Source organism: Lactuca virosa, chromosome 1, assembly GCF_052849685.1.
Source record: "Lactuca virosa cultivar CGN04683 chromosome 1, Lactuca_virosa_CGN04683_v6, whole genome shotgun sequence".
NCBI classification, from domain to species: Eukaryota; Viridiplantae; Streptophyta; class Magnoliopsida; order Asterales; family Asteraceae; genus Lactuca; species Lactuca virosa.
In genome coordinates, this window is record NC_136426.1 from 260,500,919 (window position 1) to 260,510,849 (window position 9,931).

The following is a 9,931-nucleotide window of genomic DNA, read 5'->3' on the forward strand; positions in this document are numbered from 1 at the left end:
GCTATTTCTATGCTCGGGTGGCCTCCGCTTCATGGTTCATGGTTTTCGTATTTTTGGAACGGAGCCGATCGGTCACGTGGGTCCCACGCCTCGCGTATGAAAACAAAGGAGGTTCTGCGTCTTTTAAGACATAAAAGCAATAAGCATGGATAGTATTTCGGGTGTGATCATACCAGCACTAATGCATCGGATCCCATAAGAACTCCGCAGTTAAGCGTGCTTGGGCGAGAGTAGTACTAGGATGGGTGACCCCCTGGAAAGTCCTCGTGTTGCACCCCGCTTTTTCGTTGCCCGTTTGCGTTTTTTTAGATTTTACATGCGGTTTTTTTTTTGTTTTTTTTTTCTTTCTTGCTATTTCTATGCTTGGGTGGCCTCCGTTTCATGGTTCATGGTTTTCGTATTTTTGGAACGGAGCCGATCGGTCACGTAGGTCCCACGCCTCGCGTACGAAAACAAAGGAGGTTCTACGTCTTTTAAGACATAAAAGCAATAAGCATGGATAGTATTTCGGGTGCGATCATACCAGCACTACTGCACCGGATCCCATCAGAACCCCGCAGTTAAGCGTGCTTGGGCGAGAGTAGTACTAGGATGGGTGACCCCCTGGGAAATCCTCGTGTTGCACCTCCTTTTTCGTTGCCCGTTTGCGTTTTTTTAGATTTTACGTGCGGTTTTTTTTTTGTTTTTTTTTCTTTCTTGCTATTTCTATGCTCGGGTGGCCTCCGCTTCATGGTTGATGCTTTTCGTATTTTTGGAACGGAGCCGATCGGTCACGTGGGTCCCACGCCTCGCGTACGAAAACAAAGGAGGTTCTGCGTCTTTTAAGACATAAAAGCAATAAGCATGGATAGTATTTCGGGTGCGATCATACCAGCACTAATGCACCGGATCCCATCAGAACTCCGCTGTGAAGCGTGCTTGGGCGAGAGTAGTACTAGGATGGGTGACCCCCTGGGAAGTCCTCGTGTTGCACCTCCTTTTTCGTTGCCCGTTTGCGTTTTTTTAGATTTTACGTGTAGTTTTTTTTGTTTTTTTTTCTTTCTTGCTATTTCTATGCTCGCGTGGCCTCCGCTTCATGGTTCATGGTTTTCGTATTTTTGGAACGGAGCCGATCGGTCACGTGGGTCCCACGCCTCGCGTACGAAAACAAAGGAGGTTCTGCGTCTTTTAAGACATAAAAGCAATAAGCATGGATAGTATTTCGGGTGCGATCATACCAGCACTAATTCACCGGATCCCATCAGAACTCCGCAGTTAAGCGTGCTTGGGCGAGAGTAGTACTAGGATGGGTGACCCCCTGGTAAGTCCTCGTGTTGAACCCCCACTATTTTCGTTGCCCATTTGCATTTTTTTAGATTTTACGTGCGGTTTTTATTTTGTTTATTTCTTTATTGCTATTTCTATGCTCGGGTGGCCTCCGCTTCATGGGTGATAGTTTTCGTATTTTTGGAACGGAGCCGATCGGTCACGTGGGTCCCACGCCTCGCGTACGAAAACAAAGGAGGTTCTGCGTCTTTTAAGACATAAAAGTAATAAGAATGGATAGTATTTCGGGTGAGATCATACCAGCACTAATGCACTGGATCCCATCAGAACTCCGCAGTTAAGCGTGCTTGGGCGAGAGTAGTACTAGGATGGGTGACCCCTTGGGAAGTCCTCGTGTTGCACCCCCCCATTTTCGTTGCCCGTTTGCGTTTTTTTAGATTTTACGTGCGTTTTTTTTTGTTTTTTTTTTCTTTCTTGCTATTTCTATGCTCGGGTGGCCTCCGCTTCATGGTTGATGCTTTTCGTATTTTTGGAACGGAGCCGATCGGTCACGTGGGTCCCACGCCTCGCGTACGAAAACAAAGGAGGTTCTGCGTCTTTTAAGACATAAAAGCAATAAGCATGGATAGTATTTCGGGTGCGATCATACCAGCACTAATGCACCGGATCCCATCAGAACTCCGCAGTTAAGCGTGCTTGGGCGAGAGTAGTACTAGGATGGAGAACTCCGCAGTTAAGCGTGCTTGGGCGAGAGTAGTACTAGGATGGGTGACCCCCTGGGAAGTCCTCGTGTTGCACCCCCCTTTTTCGTTGCCTGTTTGCGTTTTTTTAGATTTTACGTACGTTTTTTTTTGTTTTTTTTTCTTTCTTGCTATTTCTATGCTCGGGTGGCCTCCGCATCATGGTTGATGGTTTTCGTATTTTTGGAACAGAGCCGATCGGTCACGTGGGTCCCACGCCTCGCGTACGAAAACAAAGGAGGTTCTGCGTCTTTTAAGACATAAAAACAATAAGCATGGATAGTATTTCGGGTGCGATCATACCAGCACTAATGCAACGGATCCTATCAGAACTCCGCTGTGAAGCGTGCTTGGGCGAGAGTAGTACTAGGATGGGTGACCCCCTGGGAAGTCCTCGTGTTGCACCTGCTTTTTCGTTGCCCGTTTGCGTTTTTTTAGATTTTACGTGCGGTTTTTTTTGTTTTTTTTTTCTTTCTTGCTATTTCTATGCTCGGGTGGCCTCCGCTTCATGCTTCATGGTTTTCGTATTTTTGGAACGGAGCCGATCGGTCAAGTGGGTCCCACGCCTCGCGTACGAAAACAAAGGAGGTTCTGCGTCTTTTAAGACATAAAAGCAATAAGCATGGATAGTATTTCGGGTGCGATCATACCAACACTAATGCACCGGATCCCATCAGAACTCCGCAGTTAAGCGTGCTTGGGCGAGAGTAGTACTAGGATGGGTGACCCCCTGGGAAGTCCTCGTGTTGCACCTTCTTTTTCGTTGCCCGTTTGCGTTTTTTTAGATTTTACGTGCGGTTTTTTTTTTGTTTTTTTTCTTTCTTGCTATTTCAATGCTCGGGTGGCCTCCGCTTCATGGTTGATGCTTTTCGTATTTTTGGAACGGAGCCGATCGGTCACGTGGGTCCCACGCCTCGCGTACGAAAACAAAGGAGGTTCTGCGTCTTTTAAGACATAAAAGCAATAAGCATGGATAGTATTTCGGGTGCGATCATACCAGCACTAATGCACCGGATCCCATCAGAACTCCGCTGTGAAGCGTGCTTGGGCGAGAGTAGTACTAGGATGGTGACCCCCTGGGAAGTTGTCGTGTTGCACCCCCTTTTTCGTTGCCCGTTTGCGTTTTTTTAGATTTTACGTGTGGTTTTTTTTTTTTTTTTTTTCTTTCTTGCTATTTCTATGCTCGTGTGGCCTCCGCTTCATTGTTGATGGTTTTCGTATTTTTGGAACGGAGCTGATCGGTCACGTGGGTCCCACGCCTCGCGTACGAAAACAAAGGAGGTTCTGCGTCTTTTAAGACATAAAAGCAATAAGCATGGATAGTATTTCGGGTGCGATCATACCAGCACTAATGCACCGGATCCCATCAGAACTCCGCAGTTAAGCGTGCTTGGGCGAGAGTAGTACTAGGATGGGTGACCCCCTGGGAAGTTCTCGTGTTGCACCCTCTTTTTCGTTGCCCGTTTGCGTTTTTTTACATTTTACGTGCGCTTTTTTTTTTGTTTTTTTTTTCTTGCTATTTCTATGCTCGGGTGGCCTCCGCTTCATGGTTGATGCTTTTCGTATTTTTGGAACGGAGCCGATCGGTCACGTGGGTCCCACGCCTCGCGTACGAAAACAAAGGAGGTTCTGCGTCTTTTAAGACATAAAAGCAATAAGCATGGATAGTATTTCGGGTGCGATCATACCAGCACTAATGCACCGGATCCCATCAGAACTCCGCTGTGAAGCGTGCTTGGGCAAGAGTAGTACTAGGATGGTGACCCCCTGGGAAGTTGTCGTGTTGCACCCCCCTTTTTCGTTGCCCGTTTGCGTTTTTTAGATTTTACGTGTGGTTTTTTTTGTTTTTTTTTCTTTCTTGCTATTTCTATGCTCGCGTGGCCTCCGCTTCATGGTTGATGGTTTTCGTATTTTTGGAACGGAGCTGATCGGTCACGTGGGTCCCACGCCTCGCGTACGAAAACAAAGGAGGTTCTGCGTCTTTTAAGACATAAAAGCAATAAGCATGGATAGTATTTTGGGTGCGATCATACCAGCACTAATGCACCGGATCCCATCAGAACTCCGCAGTTAAGCGTGCTTGGGCGAGAGTAGTACTAGGATGGGTGACCCCCTAGGAAGTCCTCGTGTTGCACCCCTCCTTTTTCGTTGCCCGTTTGCGTTTTTTTAGTTTTTACGTGCGGTTTTTTTTGTTTTTTTTTCTTTCTTGCTATTTCTATGCTCGGGTGGCCTCCGCTTCATGGTTCATGGTTTTCGTATTTTTGGAACGGAGCCGATCGGTCACGTGGGTCCCACGCATCGCTTACGAAAACAAAGGAGGTTCTGCGTCTTTTAAGACATAAAAGCAATAAGCATGGAAAGTATTTCAGGTGCGATCATACTAGCACTAATGCATCGGATCCCATAAGAACTCCGTAGTTAAGCGTGCTTGGGCGAGAGTAGTACTAGGATGGGTGACCCCCTGGGAAGTCCTCGTGTTGCACCCCCCTTTTTCGTTGCCCGTTTGCGTTTTTTTAGATTTTGCGAGCGGTTTTTTTTTTGTGTTTTTTTTCTTTCTTGCTATTTCTATGCTCGGCTGGCCTCCGTTTCATGGTTCATGGTTTTCGTATTTTTGGAACGGAGCCGATCGGTCACGTGGGTCCCACGCCTCGCGTACGAAAACAAAGGAGGTTCTGCGTCTTTTAAGACATAAAAGCAATAAGCATGGATAGTATTTCGGGTGTGATCATACCAGCACTAATTCACCGGATCCCATCAGAACTCCGCAGTTAAGCGTGCTTGGGCGAGAGTAGTACTAGGATGGGTGACCCCCTGGTAAGTCCTCGTGTTGCACCTCCTTTTTCGTTGCCCGTTTGCGTTTTTTTAGATTTTACGTGCGGTTTTTTTTTGTTTTTTTTTCTTTCTTGCTATTTCTATGCTCGGGTGGCCTCCGCTTAATGGTTGATGCTTTTCGTATTTTTGGAACGGAGCCGATCGGTCACGTGGGTCCCACGCCTCGCGTACGAAAACAAAGGAGGTTCTGCGTCTTTTAAGACATAAAAGCAATAAGCATGGATAGTATTTCGGGTGCGATCATACCAGCACTAATGCACCGGATCCCATCAGAACTCCGCTGTGAAGCGTGCTTGGGCGAGAGTAGTACTAGGATGGTGACCCCCTAGGAAGTTGTCGTGTTGCACCCCCCTTTTTCGTTGCCCGTTTGCGTTTTTTTAGATTTTACGTGTGGTTTTTTTTGTTTTTTTTTTCTTTCTTGCTATTTCTATGCTCGCGTGGCCTCCGCTTCATGGTTGATGGTTTTCGTATTTTTGGAACGGAGCTGATCGGTCACGTGGTTCCCACGCCTCGCGTACGAAAACAAAGGAGGTTCTGCGTCTTTTAAGACATAAAAGCAATAAGCATGGATAGTATTTCGGGTGCGATCATACCAGCACTAATGCACCGGATCCCATCAGAACTCTGCAGTTAAGCGTGCTTGGGCGAGAGTAGTATTAGGATGGGTGACCCCCTGGGAAGTCCTCGTGTTGCACCCCCCCTTTTTCGTTGCCCGTTTGCGTTTTTTTAGTTTTTACGTGCGGTTTTTTTTGTTTTTTTTTCTTTCTTGCTATTTCTATGCTCGGGTGGCCTCCGCTTCATGGTTCATGGTTTTCGTATTTTTGGAACGGAGCCGATTGGTCACGTGGGTCCCACGCATCGCTTACAAAAACAAAGGAGGTTCTGCGTCTTTTAAGACATAAAAGCAATAAGCATGGAAAGTATTTCGGGTGCGATCATACTAGCACTAATGCATCGGATCCCATAAGAACTCCGTAGTTAAGCGTGCTTGGGCGAGAGTAGTACTAGGATGGGTGACCCCCTGGGAAGTCCTCGTGTTGCACCCCCCTTTTTCGTTGCCCGTTTGCGTTTTTTTAGATTTTGCGAGCGGTTTTTTTTTGTGTTTTTTTTCTTTCTTGCTATTTCTATGCTCGGCTGGCCTCCGTTTCATGGTTCATGGTTTTCGTATTTTTGGAACGGAGCCGATCGGTCACGTGGGTCCCACGCCTTGCGTACGAAAACAAAGGAGGTTCTGCGTCTTTTAAGACATAAAAGCAATAAGCATGGATAGTATTTCGGGTGCGATCATACCAGCACTAATTCACCGGATCCCATCAGAACTCCGCAGTTAAGCGTGCTTGGGCGAGAGTAGTACTAGGATGGGTGACCCCCTGGTAAGTCCTCGTGTTGCACCTCCTTTTTCGTTGCCCGTTTGCGTTTTTTTAGATTTTACGCGCGGTTTTTTTTTGTTTTTTTTTTCTTTCTTGCTATTTCTATGCTCGGGTGGCCTCCGCTTCATGGTTGATGCTTTTCGTATTTTTGGAACGGAGCCGATCGGTCACGTGGGTCCCACGCCTCGCGTACGAAAACAAAGGAGGTTCTGCGTCTTTTAAGACATAAAAGCAATAAGCATGGATAGTATTTCGGGTGCGATCATACCAGCACTAATGCACCGGATCCCATCAGAACTCCGCTGTGAAGCGTGCTTGGGCGAGAGTAGTACTAGGATGGTGACCCCCTGGGAAGTTGTCGTGTTGCACCCCCCTTTTTCGTTGCCCGTTTGCGTTTTTTTAGATTTTACGTGTGGTTTTTTTTGTTTTTTTTTTCTTTCTTGCTATTTCTATGCTCGCGTGGCCTCCGCTTCATGGTTGATGGTTTTCGTATTTTTGGAACGGAGCTGATCGGTCACGTGGGTCCCACGCCTCGCGTACGAAAACAAAGGAGGTTCTGCGTCTTTTAAGACATAAAAGCAATAAGCATGGATAGTATTTCGGGTGCGATCATACCAGCACTAATGCACCGGATCCCATCAGAACTCTGCAGTTAAGCGTGCTTGGGCGAGAGTAGTATTAGGATGGGTGACCCCCTGGGAAGTCCTCGTGTTCCCCCCCCCCCTTTTTCGTTGCCCGTTTGCGTTTTTTTAGTTTTTACGTGCGGTTTTTTTTGTTTTTTTTTCTTTCTTGCTATTTCTATGCTCGGGTGGCCTCCGCTTCATGGTTCATGGTTTTCGTATTTTTGGAACGGAGCCGATCGGTCACGTGGGTCCCACGCATCGCGTACGAAAACAAAGGAGGTTCAGCGTCTTTTAAGACATAAAAGCAATAAGCATGGAAAGTATTTCGGGTGTGATCATACCAGCACTAATGCATCGGATCCCATAAGAACTCTGTAGTTAAGCGTGCTTGGGCGAGAGTAGTACTAGGATGGGTGACCCCCTGGGAAGTCCTCGTGTTGCACCCCCTTTTTCGTTGCCCGTTTGCGTTTTTTTAGATTTTGCGAGCGGTTTTTTTTTTGTGTTTTTTTTCTTTCTTGCTATTTCTATGCTCGGCTGGCCTCCGTTTCATGGTTCATGCTTTTCGTATTTTTGGAACGGAGCCGATCGGTCACGTGGGTCCCACGCCTCGCGTACGAAAACAAAGGAGGTTCTGCGTCTTTTAAGACATAAAAGCAATAAGCATGGATAGTATTTCGGGTGCGATCATACCAGCACTAATTCACCGGATCCCATCAGAACTCCACAGTTAAGCGTGCTTGGGCGAGAGTAGTATTAGGATGGGTGACCCCCTGGGAAATCCTCGTGTTGCACCTCCTTTTTCGTTGCCCGTTTGCATTTTTTTAGATTTTACGTGCGGTTTTTTTTTTTGTTTTTTTTTTCTTTCTTGCTATTTCTATGCTCGGGTAGCCTCCGCTTCATGGTTGATGGTTTTCGTATTTTTAGAACGGAGCTGATCGGTCACGTGGGTCCCACGCCTCGCGTACGAAAACAAAGGAGGTTCTGCGTCTTTTAAGACATAAAAGCAATAAGCATGGATAGTATTTCGGGTGCGATCATACCAGCACTAATGCACCGGATCCCATCAGAACTCCCCTGTGAAGCGTGCTTGGGCGAGAGTAGTACTAGGATGGGTGACCCCCTGGGAAGTCCTCGTGTTGCACCTCCTTTTTCGTTGCCCGTTTGCGTTTTTTTAGATTTTACGTGCGATTTTTTTTTGTTTTTTTTTTTCTTTCTTGCTATTTCTATGCTCTGGTGGCCTCCGCTTCATGGGTGATAGTTTTCGTATTTTTGGAACGGAGCCGATCGGTCACGTGGGTCCCACGCCTCGCGTACGAAAACAAAGGAGGTTCTGCGTCTTTTAAGACATAAAAGCAATAAGCATGGATAGTATTTCGGGTGCGATCATACCAGCACTAATTCACCGGATCCCATCAGAACTCCGCAGTTAAGCGTGCTTGGGCGAGAGTAGTACTAGGATGGGTGACCCCCTGGTAAGTCCTCGTGTTGAACCCCCACTATTTTCGTTGCCCGTTTGCGTTTTTTTAGATTTTACGTGCGGTTTTTATTTTGTTTATTTCTTTCTTGCTATTTCTATGCTCGGGTGGCCTCCGCTTCATGGGTGATAGTTTTCGTATTTTTGGAACGGAGCCGATCGGTCACGTGGGTCCCACGCCTCGCGTACGAAAACAAAGGAGGTTCTGCGTCTTTTAAGACATAAAAGTAATAAGAATGGATAGTATTTCGGGTGAGATCATACCAGCACTAATGCACTGGATCCCATCAGAACTCCGCAGTTAAGCGTGCTTGGGCGAGAGTAGTACTAGGATGGGTGACCCCTTGGGAAGTCCTCGTGTTGCACCCCCCCATTTTCGTTGCCCGTTTGCGTTTTTTTAGATTTTACGTGCGTTTTTTTTGTTTTTTTTTTCTTTCTTGCTATTTCTATGCTCGGGTGGCCTCCGCTTCATGGTTGATGCTTTTCGTATTTTTGGAAAGGAGCCGATCGGTCACGTGGGTCCCACGCCTCGCGTACGAAAACAAAGGAGGTTCTGCGTCTTTTAAGACATAAAAGCAATAAGCATGGATAGTATTTCGGGTGCGATCATACCAGCACTAATGCACCGGATCCCATCAGAACTCCGCAGTTAAGCGTGCTTGGGCGAGAGTAGTACTAGGATGGAGAACTCCGCAGTTAAGCGTGCTTGGGCGAGAGTAGTACTAGGATGGGTGACCCCCTGGGAAGTCCTCGTGTTGCACCCCCCTTTTTCGTTGCCTGTTTGCGTTTTTTTAGATTTTACGTACGTTTTTTTTTGTTTTTTTTTTCTTTCTTGCTATTTCTATGCTCGGGTGGCCTCCGCATCATGGTTGATGGTTTTCGTATTTTTGGAACAGAGCCGATCGGTCACGTGGGTCCCACGCCTCGCGTACGAAAACAAAGGAGGTTCTGCGTCTTTTAAGACATAAAAACAATAAGCATGGATAGTATTTCGGGTGCGATCATACCAGCACTAATGCAACGGATCCCATCAGAACTCCGCTGTGAAGCGTGCTTGGGCGAGAGTAGTACTAGGATGGGTGACCCCCTGGGAAGTCCTCGTGTTGCACCTGCTTTTTCGTTGCCCGTTTGCGTTTTTTTAGATTTTACGTGCGGTTTTTTTTGTTTTTTTTTTTCTTGCTATTTCTATGCTCGGGTGGCCTCCGCTTCATGCTTCATGGTTTTCGTATTTTTGGAACGGAGCCGATCGGTCAAGTGGGTCCCACGCCTCGCGTACGAAAACAAAGGAGGTTCTGCGTCTTTTAAGACATAAAAGCAATAAGCATGGATAGTATTTCGGGTGCGATCATACCAGCACTAATGCACCGGATCCCATCAGAACTCCGCAGTTAAGCGTGCTTGGGCGAGAGTAGTACTAGGATGGGTGACCCCCTTGGAAGTCCTCGTGTTGCACCCCCTTTTTCGTTGCCCGTTTGCGTTTTTTTAGATTTTACGTGCGGTTTTTTTTTTGTTTTTTTTTCTTTCTTGCTATTTCAATGCTCGGGTGGCCTCCGCTTCATGGTAGATGCTTTTCGTATTTTTGGAACGGAGCCAATCGGTCACGTGGGTCCCACGCCTCGCGTACGA

General features: G+C 46.9%; 26 non-coding genes and 2 pseudogenes across 26 annotated transcripts; all 28 read left to right on the forward strand.

The window, feature by feature from the left end:
- The first annotated feature begins 159 nt into the window (after positions 1-159).
- Positions 160-278, forward strand: LOC145148492 (5S ribosomal RNA). Its single transcript, XR_013729374.1, has one exon. It is a non-coding gene; the product is annotated as a 5S ribosomal RNA (ribosomal RNA).
- Positions 279-509: 231 nt separating this feature from the next.
- LOC145147872 (5S ribosomal RNA) lies at positions 510-628 on the forward strand. The gene has a single exon (XR_013728766.1). It is a non-coding gene; the product is annotated as a 5S ribosomal RNA (ribosomal RNA).
- A 229-nt stretch (positions 629-857) lies between these two features.
- LOC145146305 (5S ribosomal RNA) lies at positions 858-976 on the forward strand. The gene has a single exon (XR_013727256.1). It is a non-coding gene; the product is annotated as a 5S ribosomal RNA (ribosomal RNA).
- Positions 977-1,203: 227 nt separating this feature from the next.
- Positions 1,204-1,322, forward strand: LOC145149771 (5S ribosomal RNA). The gene has a single exon (XR_013730618.1). It is a non-coding gene; the product is annotated as a 5S ribosomal RNA (ribosomal RNA).
- A 230-nt stretch (positions 1,323-1,552) lies between these two features.
- Positions 1,553-1,671, forward strand: LOC145146991 (5S ribosomal RNA). The gene has a single exon (XR_013727910.1). It is a non-coding gene; the product is annotated as a 5S ribosomal RNA (ribosomal RNA).
- A 230-nt stretch (positions 1,672-1,901) lies between these two features.
- Positions 1,902-2,067, forward strand: LOC145149483 (5S ribosomal RNA; annotated as a pseudogene).
- A 228-nt stretch (positions 2,068-2,295) lies between these two features.
- LOC145150550 (5S ribosomal RNA) lies at positions 2,296-2,414 on the forward strand. The gene has a single exon (XR_013731368.1). It is a non-coding gene; the product is annotated as a 5S ribosomal RNA (ribosomal RNA).
- Positions 2,415-2,642: 228 nt separating this feature from the next.
- LOC145146200 (5S ribosomal RNA) lies at positions 2,643-2,761 on the forward strand. The gene has a single exon (XR_013727146.1). It is a non-coding gene; the product is annotated as a 5S ribosomal RNA (ribosomal RNA).
- Positions 2,762-2,989: 228 nt separating this feature from the next.
- Positions 2,990-3,107, forward strand: LOC145150368 (5S ribosomal RNA). The gene has a single exon (XR_013731188.1). It is a non-coding gene; the product is annotated as a 5S ribosomal RNA (ribosomal RNA).
- A 228-nt stretch (positions 3,108-3,335) lies between these two features.
- On the forward strand, positions 3,336-3,454 carry LOC145155829 (5S ribosomal RNA). The gene has a single exon (XR_013736257.1). It is a non-coding gene; the product is annotated as a 5S ribosomal RNA (ribosomal RNA).
- Positions 3,455-3,680: 226 nt separating this feature from the next.
- On the forward strand, positions 3,681-3,798 carry LOC145150878 (5S ribosomal RNA). The gene has a single exon (XR_013731688.1). It is a non-coding gene; the product is annotated as a 5S ribosomal RNA (ribosomal RNA).
- Positions 3,799-4,025: 227 nt separating this feature from the next.
- LOC145154793 (5S ribosomal RNA) lies at positions 4,026-4,144 on the forward strand. The gene has a single exon (XR_013735255.1). It is a non-coding gene; the product is annotated as a 5S ribosomal RNA (ribosomal RNA).
- Positions 4,145-4,373: 229 nt separating this feature from the next.
- LOC145148568 (5S ribosomal RNA) lies at positions 4,374-4,492 on the forward strand. The gene has a single exon (XR_013729447.1). It is a non-coding gene; the product is annotated as a 5S ribosomal RNA (ribosomal RNA).
- Positions 4,493-4,723: 231 nt separating this feature from the next.
- LOC145148833 (5S ribosomal RNA) lies at positions 4,724-4,842 on the forward strand. Its single transcript, XR_013729699.1, has one exon. It is a non-coding gene; the product is annotated as a 5S ribosomal RNA (ribosomal RNA).
- A 228-nt stretch (positions 4,843-5,070) lies between these two features.
- Positions 5,071-5,188, forward strand: LOC145150732 (5S ribosomal RNA). Its single transcript, XR_013731539.1, has one exon. It is a non-coding gene; the product is annotated as a 5S ribosomal RNA (ribosomal RNA).
- A 229-nt stretch (positions 5,189-5,417) lies between these two features.
- LOC145144884 (5S ribosomal RNA) lies at positions 5,418-5,536 on the forward strand. Its single transcript, XR_013725885.1, has one exon. It is a non-coding gene; the product is annotated as a 5S ribosomal RNA (ribosomal RNA).
- Positions 5,537-5,765: 229 nt separating this feature from the next.
- Positions 5,766-5,884, forward strand: LOC145146835 (5S ribosomal RNA). Its single transcript, XR_013727760.1, has one exon. It is a non-coding gene; the product is annotated as a 5S ribosomal RNA (ribosomal RNA).
- Positions 5,885-6,114: 230 nt separating this feature from the next.
- LOC145148118 (5S ribosomal RNA) lies at positions 6,115-6,233 on the forward strand. The gene has a single exon (XR_013729016.1). It is a non-coding gene; the product is annotated as a 5S ribosomal RNA (ribosomal RNA).
- A 229-nt stretch (positions 6,234-6,462) lies between these two features.
- Positions 6,463-6,580, forward strand: LOC145150369 (5S ribosomal RNA). Its single transcript, XR_013731189.1, has one exon. It is a non-coding gene; the product is annotated as a 5S ribosomal RNA (ribosomal RNA).
- Positions 6,581-6,809: 229 nt separating this feature from the next.
- Positions 6,810-6,928, forward strand: LOC145150013 (5S ribosomal RNA). The gene has a single exon (XR_013730844.1). It is a non-coding gene; the product is annotated as a 5S ribosomal RNA (ribosomal RNA).
- A 230-nt stretch (positions 6,929-7,158) lies between these two features.
- LOC145148000 (5S ribosomal RNA) lies at positions 7,159-7,277 on the forward strand. Its single transcript, XR_013728896.1, has one exon. It is a non-coding gene; the product is annotated as a 5S ribosomal RNA (ribosomal RNA).
- Positions 7,278-7,507: 230 nt separating this feature from the next.
- On the forward strand, positions 7,508-7,626 carry LOC145148729 (5S ribosomal RNA). The gene has a single exon (XR_013729600.1). It is a non-coding gene; the product is annotated as a 5S ribosomal RNA (ribosomal RNA).
- Positions 7,627-7,857: 231 nt separating this feature from the next.
- LOC145149272 (5S ribosomal RNA) lies at positions 7,858-7,976 on the forward strand. Its single transcript, XR_013730123.1, has one exon. It is a non-coding gene; the product is annotated as a 5S ribosomal RNA (ribosomal RNA).
- A 230-nt stretch (positions 7,977-8,206) lies between these two features.
- Positions 8,207-8,325, forward strand: LOC145149772 (5S ribosomal RNA). Its single transcript, XR_013730619.1, has one exon. It is a non-coding gene; the product is annotated as a 5S ribosomal RNA (ribosomal RNA).
- A 230-nt stretch (positions 8,326-8,555) lies between these two features.
- LOC145146992 (5S ribosomal RNA) lies at positions 8,556-8,674 on the forward strand. Its single transcript, XR_013727911.1, has one exon. It is a non-coding gene; the product is annotated as a 5S ribosomal RNA (ribosomal RNA).
- A 229-nt stretch (positions 8,675-8,903) lies between these two features.
- LOC145149484 (5S ribosomal RNA) lies at positions 8,904-9,069 on the forward strand (annotated as a pseudogene).
- A 229-nt stretch (positions 9,070-9,298) lies between these two features.
- Positions 9,299-9,417, forward strand: LOC145149607 (5S ribosomal RNA). The gene has a single exon (XR_013730462.1). It is a non-coding gene; the product is annotated as a 5S ribosomal RNA (ribosomal RNA).
- A 225-nt stretch (positions 9,418-9,642) lies between these two features.
- LOC145155433 (5S ribosomal RNA) lies at positions 9,643-9,761 on the forward strand. Its single transcript, XR_013735874.1, has one exon. It is a non-coding gene; the product is annotated as a 5S ribosomal RNA (ribosomal RNA).
- The last annotated feature ends 170 nt before the right edge of the window (positions 9,762-9,931 follow it).